This window comes from Mustelus asterias, chromosome 27 (genome assembly GCF_964213995.1).
Source record: "Mustelus asterias chromosome 27, sMusAst1.hap1.1, whole genome shotgun sequence".
NCBI classification, from domain to species: Eukaryota; Metazoa; Chordata; class Chondrichthyes; order Carcharhiniformes; family Triakidae; genus Mustelus; species Mustelus asterias.
In genome coordinates this window covers 22,915,408-22,921,712 of record NC_135827.1, presented here as the reverse complement: position 1 = coordinate 22,921,712, position 6,305 = coordinate 22,915,408, and the positions used below count along the sequence as shown (strand labels likewise).

At 45.5% G+C, this 6,305-nt stretch overlaps 1 pseudogene; it reads right to left on the bottom strand.

Annotated features, from left to right (window-relative positions):
- Positions 1-5,351: 5,351 nt before the first annotated feature.
- Positions 5,352-5,531, bottom strand: LOC144480083 (U2 spliceosomal RNA; annotated as a pseudogene).
- Between the last annotated feature and the right edge of the window lie 774 nt (positions 5,532-6,305).

The following is a 6,305-nucleotide window of genomic DNA, read 5'->3' as shown; positions in this document are numbered from 1 at the left end:
ATAAATGGGTGTTTTTCCGGTTGGAGGAAGGTAACTAGTGGCGTGCCGCAGGGATCGGTACTCGGGCCGCAACTATTTACCATTTATATAGATGATCTGGAGGAGGGGACGGAGTGTAAGGTAACGAAGTTTGCAGACGACACAAAGATAAGTGGAAAAGTGAATCGTGTGGAGGACGGAGAAGATCTGCAGAGAGATTTGGACAGGCTGAGTGAGTGGGCGAGGATATGGCAAATGGAGTATAACGTTGATAAATGCGAGGTTATACACTTTGGAGGAAATAAGAACAAATGGGATTACTATCTCAATGGAAACAAATTAAAACATGCTACCGTGCAAAGGGACCTGGGGGTCCTTGTGCATGAGACGCAAAAGCCCAGTCTGCAGGTACAACAGGTGATCAAGAAGGCAAATGGGATGTTGGCCAATATCGCGAGGGGGATAGAATATAAAAGCAGGGATGTCTTGATGCACCTGTACAGGGCATTGGTGAGGCCGCAGCTGGAATACTGTGTGCAGTATTGGTCCCCTTATATGAGGAAGGATATATTGGCATTGGAGGGAGTGCAGAGAAGGTTCACCAGGTTGATACCGGAGATGAGGGGTTTGGATTATGAGGAGAGGCTGAGGAGATTGGGTTTGTACTCGTTGGAGTTTAGAAGGATGAGGGGGGATCTTATGGAGACTTATAAGATAATGCGGGGGCTGGATAGGGTGGAGGCGGAGAGATTCTTTCCACTTAGTAAGGAAGTTAAAACTAGAGGACACAGCCTCAAAATAAAGGGGGGTCGGTTTAAGACAGAGTTGAGGAGGAACTTCTTCTCCCAGAGGGTGGTGAATCTCTGGAATTCTCTGCCCACTGAGGTGGTGGAGGCTACCTCGCTGAATATGTTTAAAGCGCGGATGGATGGATTCCTGATCGGTAAGGGAATTAAGGGTTATGGGGATCAGGCGGGTAGGTGGTACTGATCCACGTCAGATCAGCCATGATCTTATTGAATGGCGGGGCAGGCTCGAGGGGCTAGATGGCCTACTCCTGCTCCTATTTCTTATGTTCTTATGTTCTTATGTCACAGGGTAGTTGTCATGGGGGACTTTAACTTTCCAAATATTGATTGGAACCTTTGTAGGTCAAATAGTTCGGATGGGGCAGTTTTTGTGCAGTGTGTGCAGGAGGGTTTCCTGACACAATATGTGGATAGGCCGACAAGAGGTGAGGCCACATTGGATTTGGTACTGGGAAATGAACCTGGCCAAGTGTTAGATTTGGTTGTGGGAGAGCACTTTGGAGATAGTGACCACAATTCGGTGTCTTTTGTTATTGCAATGGAGAGGGATAGGGCCGTACGGCAGGGCAAAGTTTACAATTGAGGGAGAGGTAATTATGATGCGATTAGGCAAGAATTAGGGGGCATAAGTGGGGAACAGAAACTGTCAGAGAAAGGAACTAATGAAAAGTGGAACTTTTTCAAGGAACAAATACTGGATGTCCTTGATAGGTATGTCCCTGTCAGGCAGGGAGGAAATGGCCGAGTGAGGGAACCATGGTTCACAAAAGAGGTGGAATGTCTTGTGAAAAGGAAGAGGGAAGCTTATGTAGGGATGAGGAAACAAGGTTCAGATGGCTCGATTGAGGGTTACAAGTTAGCAAGGAACGAGCTGAAAAAGGGGCTTAGGAGAGCTAGGAGGGGACACAAGAAATCCTTGGCGGGTCGGATCAAGGAAAACCCCAAGGCTTTTTACTCTTATGTGAGGAATAAAAGAATGACCAGGGTGAGGTTAGGGCCGGTCAAGGACAGTAGTGGGAACTTGTGTATGGAGTCAGTAGAGATAGGTGAGGTGATGAATGAATACTTTTCTTCAGTGTTCACCAAGGAGAGGGGCCATGTTTTTGAGGAAGAGAAGGTGTTACAGGCTAATAGGCTGGAGGAAATAGATGTTTGGAGGGAGGATGTCCTGGCAGTTTTGAATAAACTGAAGGTCGATAAGTCCCCTGGGCCTGATGAAATGTATCCTAGGATTCTTTGGGAGGCAAGGGATGAGATTGCAGAGCCTTTGGCTTTGATCTTTGGGTCCTCGCTGGCCACGGGGATGGTGCCAGAGGACTGAGAATGGCAAATGTTGTTCCTCTGTTTAAGAAAGGGAATAGAAATGACCCTGGTAATTATAGAATGGTTATTCTTACTTCGGTGGTTGGTAAATTGATGGAAAAGGTCCTTAGAGATGGGAGTTACGACCATTTAGAAAGATGCGGATTAATCCGGGATAGTCAGCATGGATTCGTGAAGGGCAAGTCGTGCCTCACAAATTTGATAGAATTTTTTGAGGAGGTAACTAAGTGTGTTGATGAAGGTAGGGCAGTTGATGTCATATACATGGATTTTAGTAAGGCGTTTGATAAGTTCCCCCATGGTCGGCTTATGATGAAAGTGAGGAGGTGTGGGATAGAGGGAAAGTTGGCCGATTGGATAGGTAACTGGCTGTCTGACCGAAGACAGAGGGTGGTGGTCGATGGAAAATTTTCGGATTGGAGGCAGGTTGCTAGCGGAGTGCCGCAGGGATCAGTGCTTGGTCCTCTGCTCTTTGTGATTTTTATTAATGACTTAGAGGAGGGGGCTGAAGGGTGGATCAGTAAATTTGCTGATGACACCAAGATTGGTGGAGTAGTGGATGAGGTGGAGGGCTGTTGTAGGCTGCAAAGAGACATAGATAGGATGCAAAGCTGGGCTGAAAAATGGCAAATGGAGTTTAACCCTGATAAATGTGAGGTGATTCATTTTGGTAGGACTAATTTAAATGTGGATTACAGGGTCAAAGGTAGGGTTCTGAAGACTGTGGAGGAACAGAGAGATCTTGCGGTTTATATCCACAGATCTCTAAAGGTTGCCACTCAAGTGGATAGAGCTGTGAAGAAGGCCTATAGTGTGTTAGCTTTTATTAACAGGGGGTTGGAGTTTAAGAGGCGTGGGGTTATGCTGCAACTGTACAGGACCTTGGTGAGACCACATTTGGAATATTGTGTGCAGTTCTGGTTACCTCACTATAAGAAGGATGTGGAAGCGCTGGAAAGAGTGCAGAGGAGATTTACCAGGATGCTGCCTGGTTTGGAGGGTAGGTCTTATGAGTAAAGGTTGAGGGAGCTAGGGCTGTTCTCTCTGGAGCGGAGGAGGCTGAGGGGAGACTTAATAGAGGTTTATAAAATGATGAAGGGGATAGATAGAGTGAACGTTCAAAGACTATTTCCTCGGGTGGATGGAGCTATTACAAGGGGGCATAACTATAGGGTTTGTGGTGGGAGATACAGGAAGGATATCAGAGGTAGGTTCTTTACGCAGAGAGTAGTTGGGGTGTGGAATGGACTGCCTGCAGTGATAGTGGAGTCAGACGCTTTAGGAACATTTAAGCGGTTATTGGATAGGCACATGGAGCACACCAGGATGATAGGGAGTGGGATAGCTTGATCTTGGTTTCAGATAAAGCTCGGCACAACATCGTGGGCCGAAGGGCCTGTTCTGTGCTGTACTGTTCTATGTTCTATGTTCTATATCCTTTAGGGAAGGAAATCTATCAGCCTTACCTGGTCTGGCCTACACGTGACTCCAGATTCCACAGCAATGTGGTTAACACAAGACTGCCGCTGAGAGATGGGCGATAACAGCTGGTCCAGCCAAAAACATGCGCATCCCATGAACAAATTTTTAAAATAATGACTTCAACCCCCTCTCAACTTGAACAAGCTGCCTCCCTCCAAGGGAATATTCCCTTATCTCAGTAAGTGCTCTATTCTGTACAGGTGGTGACATTAAGTAAAGCCTAATGTGTCACTAAGACATCTTAACCACCATCATTCTAAAAAGGAATTAAGGTTGCACTCACTTAAGGTGGCACAGTGGCACAGTGGTTAGCACTGCTGCCTCACAATGCCAGGGACCCAGGTTGAATTCCGGCCTCGGATCTGAGTGGCATTTGTACATTTTCCCCATGTCTACATGGGTTTCCTCTGAGTGCTCCGGTTTCCTCCCACTGCCCAAAGATGTGCAGATTAGGTTGATTGACCATGCTAAATTGTCCCTTAGTTCCGGGGGATTTACAGGGTAAATACGATGGTAGGGTCTGAGTGGGATGGTTGTTGGTTCAGGCTTGATAGGCTGGATGACGTCCTCCTGCACTGCAGGCATTCAATGATTCATAAATAATTGGTCACTTATCCATGCAAACCCATTATTAGCAAGTTCCTTTGTTAGATAATTTGATTTGATTTGGTTTTGATTTGATTTATTATTGTCACATGTATTAACATACAGTGAAAAGTTTTGTTTCTTGCACGCTATACAGACAAAGCATACCGTTCATCGAGAAGGAAACGAGAGAGTGCAGAATGTAGTGTTACAGTCATAGCTAGGGTATAGAGGAAGATCAGCTTAATGCAAGGTAAATCCATCCAAAAGTCTGACAGTCGCAGGGAAGAAGCTGTTTTTGAGTCGGTTGGTACGTGACCTCAGACTTTTGTATCTTTTTCCCGACGGAAGAAGGTGGAAGAGAGAATGTCCGGGGTGCATGGCATCTTTAATTATGCTGGCTGCTTTGCCGAGATAGCGGGAAGTGTAGACAGAGTCAAGAGATGGGAGGCTGGTTTGCATGGTGGATTGGGCAACATTCACGACCTTTTGTAGTTTCTTATGGTTTTGGGCAGAGCAGGAGGCATACCGAGCTGTGATACAACCAGAAAGAATGCTTTCTATGATGCATCTGTAAAAGTTGGTGAGAGTCATAGCTGACATGCCAAATTTCCTTAGTCTTCTGAGAAAGTAGAGGCGTTGGTGGGCTTTCTTAACTATAGTGTCGATATGGGGGGACCAGGACAGGTTGTTGGTGATCTGAACACCTAAAAACGTGAAGCTCTCAACCCTTTCTACTTCGTCCCCGTTGATGCAGACAGGGGCATGTTCTCCTTTATGCTTCCTGAACTCGATGACAATCTCCTTCATTTTGTTGACATTGAGGGAGAGATTATTGTTGCCGCACCAGCTCACCAGATTCTCTATCTCATTCCTGTACTCTGTCTCATCATTGTTTGAGATCTGACCCACTACGGTGGTGTCGTCCGCAATAATTGTGAAATTTGAGTAAATAAAGCATTCAATGTCCTGTTGTGGGTGCTGGTCATGGAAAACACTTATTAAAAACATGAGCAGATTTTTTTTTTTTTATACTTTTCCAATTCAATCAAATCAAATCCAATTCAGAGTCTCAACAAGTTGAGACATTTCAGATCCAGGCTGACAAGACAGGACGGGAGACCAAAACCACCCTGTCCTGGGCCTGATCTACATGAGTCAAGCTGATTGGAGAAGGGGGAGGATCCTCCTCCAAGACTTGAGCTCATTTGCATCTTAGCCAAAAGGCCAAGATGCTGCTTTTAAAAATTGCTTCATATGAAACACATGAAGCCGCAGTGTAACCTAATGACCTCAACCAAGTGCAGGCGATCCATACTACACTTGATCTTAGCCAAAAGGCCGAGAAGCGATATGCCGTTTCCAACATTTACATGTGCAGTAAAGGGGATTCTGGCCTGGAAACCTATACACAGCTTGGGCTTGTACCTTACACATTTTACTAAGGCTGAGACCAAACCAAGTCAGCATACCTTGAGCCAATGGGATAACCAAAAATGAACTACATCAGTAAGACATATCACCAGAATTTGGAAAGCAGCTGGCTCAGATAGTGGATTAGGGGTGGTTGTGCTGCAGAGTTACAGAATCACAGAATCTTTACAGTGCAGAATGAGGCCATTTGGCCAATAAAGTCTGCACTGGCTCACTGACAGAGCATTCTACCTAGTCCCACTCCCCTGCCTTATCCCTGTAACCTTGCACATTCTTTCTTACAGAATACATGTGGGTTACTACATTTTCTTGACTACAGAAAAGGCATACAGCTTAGAATTCAATAAACTGGCACAAATAGCCATTCGACATTATGGCACCAGAAAGGACCTCCATCCCAGGTGGTGTCAGGAAAGTTCCCAGAAATTGAGCCTTTCGACTGAGATTCTGACTTATTCAATGAATGATGATTATCTGATCATACAGCAAAGAATTGGTTTGTTATTATGTTCCAAGATGGGTCATTGATTGAGGTGTGAAAGACAGGGACAAGGCACCAGTATTTAAATTTATTTCTTAGTCACAAGTAGGCTTACATTCACACTGCAATGAAGTTACTGTGAAAATCCCCGAGCCACCACACTCGGGCGCCTGTTTGGTACACTGAGGGAGAATTTAGCATCGCCAATTCAC